At 31.5% G+C, this 16,258-nt stretch overlaps 1 long non-coding RNA gene across 2 annotated transcripts; it reads left to right on the top strand.

Annotated features, from left to right (window-relative positions):
• The first annotated feature begins 11,693 nt into the window (after window positions 1–11,693).
• On the top strand, window positions 11,694–15,995 carry LOC129913243 (uncharacterized). 2 transcript variants are annotated; one of them, XR_008772019.1, is made up of 4 exons: window positions 11,694–12,146; window positions 12,244–12,558; window positions 12,797–12,902; window positions 14,666–15,995. It is a non-coding gene; the product is annotated as an uncharacterized LOC129913243 (long non-coding RNA). The 2 variants fall into 2 exon arrangements; XR_008772018.1 differs by having other exon boundaries at window positions 11,694–12,558.
• Window positions 15,996–16,258: the final 263 nt, after the last annotated feature.

The raw sequence follows: 16,258 nt of genomic DNA on the forward strand, positions 1-16,258 counted from the left end.
TCCGCTCTAAAGCTAGCAAGGTCTTCCTGTTGCAGGTCTCCTAACACTTTTTATTTTTCACAAAAAAAAATTTCTTTACTCTTTTTTTTCACTTGCACTTTTCACTTTTTTGTTATTTTTACTTAAATTTTTTTTTTTTTCTAATCTTGTGTATAGCCCTAGAAACGCCTCAAGAGTCAGATAGCTCTTGTAATTGGTAGAGAGATTTTTGGAAATCCCACCGCTGCCACCAATGTTACGTCTCTTCCGTGCTTCAAAACGGAAGAGCAGACGTCGGAGAGTTGTTTTGGAAAGGAAACAAAGTGTTTTGGTTTAAAAAATAGTATTTTTTATTTGAGTAAAAGGCCCGCTGTCTCAATGCTTATGGCTGCAACCTTTACTCTACACTCTGTTAGATCAACTCTGCCCTTCCTCGCATTTGGTTCCTCTTTTATACATTTTGGAATCTATCCTCCATCTTAATACCATGCCCTACAATCCATATGTTATTTGACATAGGTTAGGTTAGGTCACGTAACAATGCGTTTTGTTTACCATTGTTATGTAATGTTTCATACATAACGAAATATTTATTAAAGATTTGCCGTATAGGCAAGGGATTTGGACCCGAGAATTGGGTTCCTCTCCCTAATATATTATATCCCTATATTCCCTACTTTCCAGCTATTTTGGCACACTGGAGGCCAGTTAATTCGAGGCGACTAGGCCTACTTATTTAATTCAGAGGTATCTCTGAATTCCTAGAATGGGAGGAAAAATAAAATAGATTATAAGCTAAAAAAAAAAAACTTTGGTTTTCTTTATTGATGATCTTATGGCCTCTGTTCGGGAAATTAGTCTTCCGTTGATACTTTATTCAAAAAACAAGTTATATCTTTTATAATTGATATTTTTATTTATGTGTTATTAATGACGACCAAGTCGGTTTGAAGTACAGCTCGAACTCTTTTGACGACCAAGTCGGTTGAAATTTCGAATAGAACTCCATGAGTGGTTCTCAGGATGGCAGCCAAGAAGCCTCCCGTCGATGAACCAAATTGCAGCATCACCACAACGCCCACAAGTGTATGATGATAGATTGGCGACGACCAATATCGAATGTCATCATACAGTCGATGAGTGGGCGACACGATGAACGTATTAGTTGACGATCGACGATTCGGTACTATGAGTGTGATGTATCCGATCGAAGGGTAGCAGCAGCCAGTGGATGACACAGAAATGTGTCGCAATTCAATAGCTCATTGAATGGTTCGTATTAAGGCACATAATATGAAGCAGGTATGCGATATACGATGCCTGGTGGTGGATGATGGGTTGTGTGGGTGGTGTATGGTTGTGCTAACTGGCACATGTTGATGCAAAATTCCAGGTCATCGGTGGATGACCGAACAGCCTCTATATAAGTTTCTTTGCTCATTTTAAGGGTAAGAAGTATTAATTTAAAAGCAATCAGCTCAGGTTTTTTGAAAAAGGAAATTCATTAAATGGTTTTTAAAGAGTCTTATGTCTTCTTGGAGTGTCAGGTTATGGTTTGAAGAATCTGGTGTCTTCTTGGAGTATCTGGTTACGTTTTGAAGAATCTAGTGTCTTCGAAGAAGAGTCTGGTGTCTTCTTGGAGTACAATAGTTATGGTTTGAAGAATCTGGTGTCTTCTGGTTGTGATTTTATTTTTGCTATGCCGATTCAGAATCCGGCTCGAAGGACCAATGTGATTAACTTGTTTCGTTTCTGCCGTGCTTCAGATGGAAGAGCAGACGACGGAGAGTTGTCTTTAGAAAAATAAAGCAAAGTGTTTAGTTTAAAATGCTATTTATTAAAGTAAAAGGCCCGCTGTCTCTATGCTTATGGCTGCAACCTTTACTCCACACTATGTTAGATCAACTCTGCCCTTCCTCGCATTTGGTTCCTCTTTTATACATTTTAGAATCTATCCTCCCTCTAAATACCATGCCCTACAATCCATATGTCATTTGACATAGTAAGAACTATGTCACTTAACAATGCGTTTTGTTTACCATAACCAGGCCACACATCATGATCTATATTTCATAATATTCATAATATACCAAATTGCACTGGTCATAGCAACATAAACAATGTGTCATATACTTCAATGCATTAATTCTGCTGATCGTATGGTGACCCACTCAAGTACTTCGGTGTGTGTCATAATCGATCGCAGTTTGCAGTTGGAAGGTGTCACATTACACAATGCACTTTGAAGAAGCGCATTGTTTTGTTTACGTTGTGTAGGCAAACCAATGTTCTATAATTAGTATTTGTTTTGTTTACATAATTATGACGAGTATGGATTATTATTCATGGTCAAGGTGTTTCTGGTTTCTGGGTGGTTTAATGCGCGTATGGATTATATGGAATGTATACAAAAAGAGGTTTTGTATGGGATTGAGGTTGGTTGGGACTGCGGGTCACAACAAACTCATTAAGATCCAGTGGACTGTATTTACTTTACTTGCAAATGTAAATGTACATTTTATTATTTCGTTATTATGATTATGTTTGCATTTTGGCGTTTTTTTTTGTCTCGAAGTTGTGGGTGGTAATGAAATTTAATATAAAAATAAAATAAATCAAATGATAAAATGAAAATAATACACTATTTATTAATTTATTTTATTTTATTTAAAAATTATTAAAATAATTTTCACAACTTTATTTAAATTAATTTATAGGCGACGCGTTTCGGAGTGTCTTACTGCATCATCGTCACGAAAACGTCACGAGCCCGATGATGGAGTGAGACACTCCGATATTACCGTTATAAAATGCTGAAAAACGTCATTTTGGCTGTTAGAAAAGTGTATTTTTGTTCTTGTGGCAAAAACCTTGTTGAACATTGTTATGTTTGTCTAAACATATACTTTTACAATTTATTTCATGGTGTTTTATAAGTTCAACATCATCTAATGGTTTCAATATCATTGTTTTTTTCATTACTGGCAAAGGAAAGTTGAATCAACATCTCATTTTAATTCTTTTCCCTTTGGTACATGTGTTGGATGGGAATGCTTGTGTCGCAAATATAAAACATACCGATTCTTATTATATTCACAAGTGATAAACTCATCAATGCATTCAACGTACTGGGATATTTGTAAATAACTACTTTCTGCTGAGTAAAAAGGGGCATTTGCAAGCTACGAGAAAATATGTTCGTGAGGTGATCCTCTCAAGTTGAAATTCAACTCTTTCATAGCTATCTATTATTCTATATCTATTGAATGGCTTATTAACACCCTTCAAATAGTTCATAAATTTGCTGCGCTTATGATCAAAATATCTATCACAAGTTACTGGGTCATTCCTTATTACTTCTGTTTTGTCATATTGATCTAATGAAATTACTTCTTCTAATGTTAATTTTTTTCCGCGAAGTAATAATGACAAGTTCAGGCCAGTTACCTTGAGTTAAAGATAAGGTCAAACAAATATTGTTGGTTTACCTAATTGCCTAATCATAGCCATAAGCTGCTTTTTCTTTAACTCCCAGTATGGTAGGGATGAAGGGATTCTGTTTAAAACTCTATAGCCATCATCATGGTGTACAAATGAAACGATTGCAGTCTTGTTTAAAATATTACCTGCTGTGGAGGAAAACTTTACTTTTTCTCAAACAATAATATCGATATTTGAAAGGCCTAACTTTTCTAACTTCTTTTTTGCCATGTGCAAAATATTTGTTTGCATACAGCCTCTACGATAATGGCGTCTTGCTATTGATTTCGCTCTTTCTGTATATGAAATTTTGTTTGTTGTTTCCATTACATGGCCGCAATATATTTTAGGAAAAAATAATTCCTCCATATCTGGGTGCAAATGCCATGGAACGGGAGGTTTTTCTTTGTCGTGAGTCGCCTCCAAATAACTGGCCCCCAGTGTGCCTAACAACTGGAAAATAAGGAAATTAGGGAAATTGTTTTAAAAGGGAGAGGAACCCATTTGTCGGGTTCACATCCCCTGCCTTTACGGCAAATCCATCGTATTAATATTCGTTACGTATGAAAGATTACGTAAAAAGACGATGCTTCAGTATTCCTATTGATAAAATTAGTACTTCATCGTTTATTTCCGGTTGAGGTTCTTCATTGTTAAAAAATCATTCAAACATTTCCAAATCCTTGTTCAAAAGTATTTGAATGTTTATGTCTTCAGTTGAGTTTTCAGCCCTATCTTCTTCTAATTCCTGGCTATACTGCTTATCATATTGATCAAGATATTTTTGATTAACTTCAATATTATATTTTTTGTATATATATTTTCTATATTTCATAATATTCATAATATACCAAATTGCACTGGTCATAGCAACATAAACAATGTGTCATATACTTCAATGCATTAATTCTGCTGATCGTATGGTGACCCACTCAAGTACTTCGGTGTGTGTCATAATCGATCGCAGTTTGCAGTTGGAAGGTGTCACATTACACAATGCACTTTGAAGAAGCGCATTGTTTTGTTTACGTTGTGTAGGCAAACCAATGTTCTATAATTAGTATTTGTTTTGTTTACATAATTATGACGAGTATGGATTATTATTCATGGTCAAGGTGTTTCTGGTTTCTGGGTGGTTTAATGCGCGTATGGATTATATGGAATGTATACAAAAAGAGGTTTTGTATGGGATTGAGGTTGGTTGGGACTGCGGGTCACAACAAACTCATTAAGATCCAGTGGACTGTATTTACTTTACTTGCAAATGTAAATGTACATTTTATTATTTCGTTATTATGATTATGTTTGCATTTTGGCGTTTTTTTTTGTCTCGAAGTTGTGGGTGGTAATGAAATTTAATATAAAAATAAAATAAATCAAATGATAAAATGAAAATAATACACTATTTATTAATTTATTTTATTTTATTTAAAAATTATTAAAATAATTTTCACAACTTTATTTAAATTAATTTATAGGCGACGCGTTTCGGAGTGTCTTACTGCATCATCGTCACGAAAACGTCACGAGCCCGATGATGGAGTGAGACACTCCGATATTACCGTTATAAAATGCTGAAAAACGTCATTTTGGCTGTTAGAAAAGTGTATTTTTGTTCTTGTGGCAAAAACCTTGTTGAACATTGTTATGTTTGTCTAAACATATACTTTTACAATTTATTTCATGGTGTTTTATAAGTTCAACATCATCTAATGGTTTCAATATCATTGTTTTTTTCATTACTGGCAAAGGAAAGTTGAATCAACATCTCATTTTAATTCTTTTCCCTTTGGTACATGTGTTGGATGGGAATGCTTGTGTCGCAAATATAAAACATACCGATTCTTATTATATTCACAAGTGATAAACTCATCAATGCATTCAACGTACTGGGATATTTGTAAATAACTACTTTCTGCTGAGTAAAAAGGGGCATTTGCAAGCTACGAGAAAATATGTTCGTGAGGTGATCCTCTCAAGTTGAAATTCAACTCTTTCATAGCTATCTATTATTCTATATCTATTGAATGGCTTATTAACACCCTTCAAATAGTTCATAAATTTGCTGCGCTTATGATCAAAATATCTATCACAAGTTACTGGGTCATTCCTTATTACTTCTGTTTTGTCATATTGATCTAATGAAATTACTTCTTCTAATGTTAATTTTTTTCCGCGAAGTAATAATGACAAGTTCAGGCCAGTTACCTTGAGTTAAAGATAAGGTCAAACAAATATTGTTGGTTTACCTAATTGCCTAATCATAGCCATAAGCTGCTTTTTCTTTAACTCCCAGTATGGTAGGGATGAAGGGATTCTGTTTAAAACTCTATAGCCATCATCATGGTGTACAAATGAAACGATTGCAGTCTTGTTTAAAATATTACCTGCTGTGGAGGAAAACTTTACTTTTTCTCAAACAATAATATCGATATTTGAAAGGCCTAACTTTTCTAACTTCTTTTTTGCCATGTGCAAAATATTTGTTTGCATACAGCCTCTACGATAATGGCGTCTTGCTATTGATTTCGCTCTTTCTGTATATGAAATTTTGTTTGTTGTTTCCATTACATGGCCGCAATATATTTTAGGAAAAAATAATTCCTCCATATCTGGGTGCAAATGCCATGGAACGGGAGGTTTTTCTTTGTCGTGAGTCGCCTCCAAATAACTGGCCCCCAGTGTGCCTAACAACTGGAAAATAAGGAAATTAGGGAAATTGTTTTAAAAGGGAGAGGAACCCATTTGTCGGGTTCACATCCCCTGCCTTTACGGCAAATCCATCGTATTAATATTCGTTACGTATGAAAGATTACGTAAAAAGACGATGCTTCAGTATTCCTATTGATAAAATTAGTACTTCATCGTTTATTTCCGGTTGAGGTTCTTCATTGTTAAAAAATCATTCAAACATTTCCAAATCCTTGTTCAAAAGTATTTGAATGTTTATGTCTTCAGTTGAGTTTTCAGCCCTATCTTCTTCTAATTCCTGGCTATACTGCTTATCATATTGATCAAGATATTTTTGATTAACTTCAATATTATATTTTTTGTAAAGTGATGGATCTGCTTGCTTGCTAGCTTTAGCCATGTCTTACTTTTGCAGGTCTTAAAACACTTTTTTTTTCACAACACAATTTTTTTATTTGTTTTACTATTCTTTTTTACTGTTTATTCATCTGGTGGATAGCCCCAGGACGCATCAAGAGAGGTCTCTTGTCATGGATAAGCTTTATGCTTGTAATGGTAGAGGAATTCAGCTGCCACTAAATGCTGCGTTGTCTCGAGTTAATCGAGAAGAGTGAGTAACGAAGAATCAGTTGCAAAATGAAAATAGACAAATTAAATCTTTCTTTTGTTATTATTTTATTTTTTATTTTATTTATCGATGATTGCTTCGATTTATTTATTCAGTGTGTAACGTTTGCTGCCTTTGTAAAGTCTTGCTGCTGGACACCCTTATCGCTTTGATTATGTATAGTTACCTTAGCAACTAGACACGGTCCGGCGAGTAGCCTGGTAAACCTTTACCCAAAAGCAAGTAGCTCTATAGGGCGTCTATATTACTTACGACAAATCTTGTTTTACCTTCAGCGAGTTGTTTGTTAAAGGAAACGCAATATTTGAGTTCAGAATTAGAAGTGAGTTGATAAAATTTTATTCTTATCTTTTATACAAAAATTTGATAATAAATTAATACCTATATTGATATTCAACCATACTTCGATACTCTATAGGAATTCCCATTAAATGTAGCATCAACATTAACATAATAGCCATGCACTTCAAGTGCAGACAACTTATCGGTTTAAAAATGAAAAACAGTTTATTCAATTCTTCTTTGTTTTCCAAGAATAAACGAAAAAGAACAATTTTATTTATTGATAGTTACTTAAAGACACTTGATATAAAAAAAAAAACACAGTTTGGTTTGGTTGACTAACGAAGAGTGACCTTTATTGTTTCTTTTTCCTTCTATTTATTAAATATAATTCTTTAAAATTTTGTTTTGTTTCCAAGAATACAATATTGCAAAATTAACAAAAAGATGAATTAACAAAAAGTTAATTAATTTAAATGTTTTATTTTGTAATTATCTCATTGCAATATTACCTAACAAAATAAAATATTATTTGATTTCCAAAAATATGATTTTCACAATTGTAAAGTTAACGGATATAATATTTTTGATAAAGCTGATTTGACAAAAGTAGGTGTCTGCTTCTGTTAGCAGCGGGAATTGGGTTGGAATGTGAATGTATCGTGTTGTATTTTTCACCTGAGGTTCATGTTGGGTGCATAATTAAAAATCATGATAACAAAATAATAAAAACTTAAAATTTGTATTTTGATTGTTTAAGAATAGATACATGATAAGAATATTGCTCTTCAATTGTATAAATTTAAATTTCTGGAAAAAATTTAAATTAAAAACAAATTTCTAGCACTACAAAATTAATAAAAAAAATAAACCATTGATGTATAAAAATGTAAAGAATAAATTAATTTGATTGAAATGCCATAAAGTTAAGCAAATAAGTGCTACTTATCTAAAATAAAATCATGCGAAATATTTAATAGTAGGTTTATAATTGTGGTTTTCATTTTTATGTTATAAATCAGATTTCACTTATACCTAATAATAAAAAAAAATAAATTAAATAAAAAACAAAAATATATTATTAAAATTTTATTTATTAAATCAATTACTTTGAACCATATACAAATTAATAACTAGGTAATAAACGAATTGTAAGAACAAGAAATTAAAAAAAAAATAAATTTATGTACTCATAAATTTATAATATTTAATAGGTAATCTAAATTATTATTATTTTTGAAAATAATTTATAAGTTATGAAACAAAAATTGTAAAATAAAATTATGTTAAATGCCTTATTATAAACAAATATTGTCAGTATTTTTTTTTATGAAAAAAAAAAAATATTTTCTTTTATTTTTAATAATAAAAAAATAAATAAATAATAATTTTTTAATTCAAATGTTGTCTTTCATTATTGAACTCTACAATAGGTTTTATTAAATTCAGAAATGTCAATGTTGTTGCTATTATTACAATTTCTTCACTTATAAACAATGAATGTTCAAAATTCATAAAATCGGAGAAGAACACAGTTCTGAATTCTGACACTCCGCGGTGTGCACTCAGAAAAAAACGAAAATCGAACTGATCTATTTTTGATGTCAACGGATCTACAAGATAAAAAAGTTGAAAGAAGTGATATTTTTTCCATCGCATCAGTAAATCCAGAACTATAATTGGCGGATGGAGTCGGAAGCTACTGTCAATTGTTGTTGTTTTCCATAAGTTTTCATCCGACGAGTGCGCTCGCAACCGCACTCGACGGATGAAAACTTATGGAAAACAACAACAATTGACATTAGCATCCGACTCCATCCGCCAATTATAGTTCTGGCTTAAGAATCCGTCCGATCATAAGAACATGTGTGTATTTTATCAGACTGTCAGTTGACGTAACGCACTTGACGAATTCTATGGATTGGCCCCTTTAAAGTTGGAATTCACTTCCGGTGTCAAAATTTGAATTTAACGCTTAGTAATGTCAGATAATGAAAAATGGCCGCCAAATTGATATGCCTCTTATATTTTATTTTGTGTCATCTCTCTGTGCCTACCATTTTTGTATACAAGAAATACAAACAAAATTAAATAAATAAATAATTAACTGTACGTATTACAATCCTCACCACCATTGACCTACTATATATGGACTGCTAGTCGTTTGACTTTTCCATACAAAAATTGAAAAAAAAATGATTCCACATCTTTCTAGCTCTACTAGCGGTATAACCTTAGACGGCGAAAAGAGGAAACTTTTAGTAAAAGACATCTGTCGTTAAAAGGTAGTGCTTTCTCTGTTTTTCTATATTTGTTCCTTTTGCACTTCGACAAAAATGTTGCACTTATTCTCCGCTTTTTTTTAGGGCGCTAGTATCGCGAAGAAACAAGTGGAACCAACCTGAATATGCTTCTAGCAGTCCATATATATTAAGTCAATGCTCACCACTTGACGTTTTAACGACTAGCAGCGGCACATAACGTGCTTTTGGTTTGTGAAAATTTGGTATAAAAGCTACATTTGACTTTTATCCTATGATTTTCATCCTTAACTTAGGTAAAATAAACAAGCCATGTTTTTTTATTCTATGAATCTGGATCAGTATCAATTTTAGAAGTAAAACAAGAACAACACTTAATCTAGCATTCTATCGGCATCATGAATTGGAAAAAATTGTTTCCATATAGGTATTAATCCAGATCTTTTCATTTTGTAATGCTGATCTATATGGATCACTGTTGATAATAAAACGGAGCTATTTTCATTCTTGCAAAAATAAGTTCCTATCTTGATAATGAGATGGTTTTTCACACCAAATGATTAATTTCGGATTTCGAAGATTATATTGCTAGATTTTGTTAGACATTTTCCCTTTTTCTTAGTGCTAATACCGCATCTTAGAGGATATAATATATGGAGTGCTTGTGCTGTTAGTTCCGTGAAGCTTTTATAGAGGGCTCTAGTTTCTTTAAGTTTTTCGATGAGTGCATGCCTCCATTTTATCTTTTCATTTGATGGCTGTCATCAACAAGCGTGTTTATTTACAGCTGCGGAACCGGACTCGCACTGAAAAACGAAGGCAGCGACCCCTATCCATGCATATGGCGTTACAATGTATTTGGTATAGGAACAAGCACTCCATATATTATATCCTCTAAGTACCGCATCTATAAAAAAAAAAAAAAAAAAAAAAAAACAATTCCAAAAAGCTTAAAATCCGACGCATTTGCTATCCCTTCTGTTGTTTGTTTGCGCTTACTTATCAGAAAAAGTACCAATTTGATTGTACTGCAGTTGAACACGATATCTAGTATTCACTAGATGTCGTGCTGAACTGTTATACAATTGTAAAAAATGTGTCTTTGCTAACAAAATTAATTTGTTTTGAAGAAATTTCATCGTAATCTAAAAATGAAATAGCTTATGAAAAATAAAGAGGTATTTATGAAACGGTAGATATGTCAAAATTTTGTATGGGTTTCACAGTTAAAAAATTTCGATGAGGTTTTTGCTTGAAATCTTGATTTTGATTCTGTGTGAAAATGGTATTAAGATTATTTGTATAATCACATCCCAACTAGCACAACAGCTTCTATAAATTGAAATCTCGCAGGATCTACTTTCTATACAGCTTGTATTGAGCTTGCTTCTGAATTAAACTGCTTATAGAAGTTCGGACTTGTTTAAAAACTTCTAATAAATTGTTTAAATACTGTTAAAGAAACTTAAACGAAAAAAACTTGTTTTTCGGATAAGCCTGTTTAATGAATTTATAGAAGCTTTACAGAAATTACCAAGTTTTGTATTTGATTTTTGGTTTTGATATTAAATAATCTAGCTCGTACACTTTTTGGTTTTGACATTGAATAATTTAGCTCGGACATTTTTTTGCTATTTGAACTGATTAAGTTTTTGATTTCATTAATAAATATACTAGGATGGCCGAGTGGGTAGAGTGGTGGACTACCACCAAGCAGATACGAAGTTCGATTCCTGGGTGTGGTAAAAAAATTTTATACTTTTAAAATTATTATTAATAGATATACTACAAACTAATGGAATGTTATATATAATATCAGATCAAAAGATAAAATTCATGATTTAAAACCAGTTAAAAAAGAATTCTTTTTTGTTTTTGTAGTTGTTTTTTTTTTTTTTTTAATTTCGATAAGACATGTATTAAAGAGCTATACAAGCTCTTCCGAAGCTATCTGTCAAACCTCAAAGCTTCTGTAGAGCTTCGGTAAAGCTTCGTTTAAGATCCTTATAGAGGGTAAAATTTGTATAACGTTCTCCTTTTTCCATGCTTAAAACCTTACTAAAGTTTAAAAGAAGCTGAAATGTAGCTTTTGTAATACCTTAACCGAAGCTGAAATGTTAGTTGGGATAGGCTTCCATTATTCTGCAAAGCGATCCTAATCTTCTCTTATGAAGTAAAGCCTGGTACGCTGCTCGCGCTAAATTTTAGCTGAGATAAAACTCCCATACAAGTTATCGATAACTTGTATGGGATCCATTTTATCTCGGCTAAAAATTTTCGATAATTTGTATGGTAGCTAAAATTTAGCGCGAGCAGCGTACCAGGCTTAAGAGTTGGAAAATAAAGAAATATGAGCGAAAAAGAGCTGAATATAAAATCGATTTCCATATTGATCCAGATCGTTTTATTTTGTAATCATGATCTTTATGGATCATTTGCCATAATTAAATGCAGCTAATGAAGGCTGTCAGCATTTATCCAATCAATTATAAAATGAATTGATTTTGTTACCAGAGACACATTTATACTTGTATAATAGTTCAGCACGACATCTATTGAGAATGTCCTTGTAATACCGGCCCATCTAAACTTCATTCCAATCCAATCTAGTACAATTTTAGTACTTTTAGTAATAAGCCCATCTAGATGGTTGATAATAATTAATCTATTCAGCAAATTCTGAATATCAACAAGTCAAACAGGTTTTTGACATATGATATTTTAAATGCCGGCTGCCGGTGTCTGTTCGTTACTTGTTGCATTCTAGTTTTTAAATTTAAAATCAATTTCTGTTTTTCATTCAAACCTTTCGGTTGTACGAAATGGTAATATTAAAATAAAAGTTTTTAAATAACCAAGTCAAGTCTTTTTTTTATACATTTATTTAAACTACACTTATCTTTGCATATTACTACTGAAAAGAGAGAAAAAGTGCGTCATTATAGAAATCCTTTGTGTTAAAAAAGGTTAAAATTGACCAAAAGGGCATAAGATAAAATACCCTTGCTCTGCAATTTCATCATGGTGAATAGTGCATTTTTGAATCACTTTTCACGAAATGGTATTATGTTACGATTGAACAAAAGATCGATAGCTAATTTTGCCAAAGTGTCGCGTAAAAAATTATCTTCGATCTTTACTGGAGCTCCTGCGAAGCAATACCAACATCAAATTTAAATTATTCGCCTTAATTCGGTGAAAAAATGTTGAACATAACTTCGAACTGCGTTCGAACAGGTGAGTTTTGCAAAGAAATTAAAACTGCAATACATTTATTTTAATTTTATTTATGCTTGTTAATATGTACTTAGCATCTATTGAAAAATAATAAAAAAAAGTCCTAAATTACCTTAATGTTTGCCTGTTTAAGAAATGCCTACTTTCGAGTTCCTATTTGATCATATTTTTTAAAATATACCAATTTATAAAATACTTCTAAAACATCATTTTTGTTTCTTCCTTTGTTTCTTATCAGATAAGTAAAATTGCACAAAATGGCCACAAGCCGACAAGTAATTAAACAAAAAGTGGAGAAAAAGACATTATCGAAATCATCAAAATTCAAGGACACACATGCTTGGGTAAGTTTTTTTTATCTTGAATTGCATTTCCTTTATATTCTTTTTACTGAATTTTTGTAGTTTTTCTGAAAGGAAAACAGGTAGTATAATAGCTCCAAATTTTTATGTTTTAAGTTAGAAATATTGCGCCACTTTACCAAAAACTTGATAGTACCTACCTGCTTTACGTTTGTTTTTTTAGAAATTAGAAAATTAGTCAGGTAGTTACCGCACCGCTAAGTAAAACTCATGTATTAAAAAATATCTACCTTTTTACGCGGTACCTATTGTTTTTTTTTTTTTTTTTTTATTGCATCCTGTTATCCTTTTTAACAGAGTTCTCTTGTGAAATCCATAAAATTTATGGTTTCTGATCCTTTTCAAACAAAAAAGATCAAAGAGAAAGAGGTTTTAGGATAATGTTCATTGTAGGTATAAGATCGACGTAAAGAATCGATAAACCTTAAATAGCTAACAGTTACACCTGAGTGACTGTTGTAAAAGAGATAGGATGGAATTTCTTTTCTATTTTTTTTTAGAACAGTCACAAGCAATTTCAGGCTTATCCATTCTTCCCCAGTCACCATGGGTATTATTTATTTGTTTTTTCTTTTTTATTTACGACAATAAAAACAAGAAAATAAGATTTTAACAGACTAACGTCAATATAATGAAGCGTATAAGGATTGCACTAAAATAAAATAATTTATTTTAATTGAATAAGAAGATTTTGTTTGTAAATTTTACCTTTTTTTTTTATGAAAGCATCATTTAAAAGCGGGAAGTGGTTTATTCAAATTTTTTTATGTATTATAGAATTTGAAGGGTTATAAAAAAATCCTTTGAACTCAATGCTCGTTTGTTAAGTTTTTTTTTTTGTTGCAAAATCCAATTAAAAACTATACACATACCTACAATGGGGAATAACGAGATGTGACATGGTTTTGTATAGTTCGTCCCTATTCAGATATCTTGCCATAAGCAAATTTAAATACGATAAAGAGATGGTGTGTATAATTTTTTTTTTAAATATAATTTCTGAAAAGCGAAGAGTACAATTGAGGACCTTCAATCAAGGGATGCAGCTCCATATTTTTACTTGCGATATACATAGGTTCTAAAACAAGGCAAGTTTAGGATTCATAAAAAAACGAACTCGAGATAACCATGATGCATGACATTACGATGATGGAGTATGCTAAATAAACCTACAGCCCAAACAATTAAGCGATTTGCTTCAAACTGCTTGTTAAGTTTTGTGTAATTCCATAGAGGTGAAATTTAAATTCATATCCAAACCCTAATGCCCATTGATTTCACCAATAGGTATGCATTGGGATTTGGATACGAATATCTTCTAGATGGTCAAAGCAATCAATTTAATACCAAGGATCTTTTTTGTACAACGCTTGAACCTCTTTTAAAAGATAGATATCAATCTAGGATGAACAAGTAACCGAATTCTGAGAGACCTTAATTGGTCTTTCAGCATATTTTGTTTGGACACTTTGTGTATGAGAGAGTTAGCATACCATGGTCTCGTAATCTATGTGTTTTAGATTATATCTAATTTTTTTTTTTATTATCTGTTACCGTTTTCTTTGATTTTTTAGGTTTCTATTTCCTCTTTACGAAGTAATACACCATTGAAAACGATATTTATGTATGTCGCTCAAAAACGGTCTAATATTATTTAATAAAACTACTAATCAAAATCTAATTTCCAATATTGAATTTTTTAAAATTGAACTTTTTTCAATTTTTTTTCTTATTTTTCATTTTAGGTTTAAATTGGAAAATAATAACCCAATAAAATATCTATTAAAATGCTGCACAGAGACAAAATTTAGACTTCATCTTCATTGCGCCGCAGTTTGTAAGTTTTTTTTAGGTTTAAGTCAACACTAAGTTAAAAACTATAGTTTTTTATTTATAAGTTTGAAAATCGATTTTGTTAAAAGTTAAAGAAAATCGCTTGCTTTTTCTGCACGCAGTGAAAAAACTCTAAAACAAAAAGAAACATTTTATACAACAAAAGTCAACATGAATATCATCAACAAAATTAATTTTTCTTACTCAACTATAATTTTTGGTTAGATAAAATTTAATTCAAATCATTATTATCTCTTAGGTGAAGTATTACAATATTTAAGAATTTTTTGTTTAGCTTTTCGTTGAAAGATAAATTATTGCACTTTTCGTTGTTATGAATATAAACTCCTGGCTCATATTTAATTAATATTTATTTATTTTATTTTCTTGAGATCAAAAGTCTTTCGAATTAAAATTTTCTATTTCTTCAGCTTCATATCTCCCAGGCATTAATAAAAGTATCTATTCTCTGTAATAATTGACTGAGTCCAGTTTATGGCCTCTGTTATAAGTTTCTTCGCTCATTTTAAGGGTAAGAAATATTTCTTTAAAGGCAATCAGCTCAGGTTTTTTGAAAAAAGAATTCATTAAATGGTTTTTGTTTTGTAAATTCAATTCATGGTGTTTTATAAGTTCAACATCATCTAATCAATATCATTGTTTTTTTCATTACCGGCAAAGGAAAGTTGAATCGACATCTCGTTTTATTTCTTTTCCCTTTTGTACATGTGTGGGATGGGAATGCTTGTGTCGCAAATATAAAACCTACAAATTCCAATCATCATATTCACAAGTGATAAACTCATCAATACATTCAACGCACTTGGATATTTGTAAATTACTACTTTCTGCTGAGTAAACAGGAGAATTTTCTAGCCACAAAAAAATATGTTCGTGAGGTGATCCTCTAAGTTGAAATTCAACTCTTTCATAGCTATCTATTAATCTATATCTATTGAATTGCCCATTAACATCCCTCAAATTGTTCATATATTTGCTGCATTTATGATCAAAATATCTAGCACAAGTTACTGGGTCATTCCTTATTAGTTCTGTTTTGTCATATTGATCTAATGAAATTACTTCTTCTAATGTTAATTTTTTTTTCCGCGAAGTAATAATGACAATAATTGTACCAGTTCAGGCCAGTTATCTTCAACTGCAGATAAGTTCAAAAATATTATTGACGTTTGTTGTTGAGGACGTTGACGGGTCCGAAAAATAGGTTTCAACTGGTTTCAAGATGCATTCAAAATCTGCGTATGTTTCAAATGTTTATGCTTCCTTTGTTTAACATTTCTGTAACAATTTCTTCACACCCGCCCTTGTGTTTTTCAAAGGAGCGGTCTTTGTAAAAATGCTACAGGCAAGTATTGCAGAATAGTAATCTTTTTGTTGAACTTTCCAATACTTCACTTGTAATCAACCGACTTATATGTTTTATCCAAATAAAATCTGTAATTTCACCTCTCATGAAGAATAAAAATATAAATATCTTGATCCAT

Source organism: Episyrphus balteatus, chromosome 3 (assembly GCF_945859705.1).
Source record: "Episyrphus balteatus chromosome 3, idEpiBalt1.1, whole genome shotgun sequence".
Lineage (NCBI taxonomy): Eukaryota > Metazoa > Arthropoda > Insecta > Diptera > Syrphidae > Episyrphus > Episyrphus balteatus.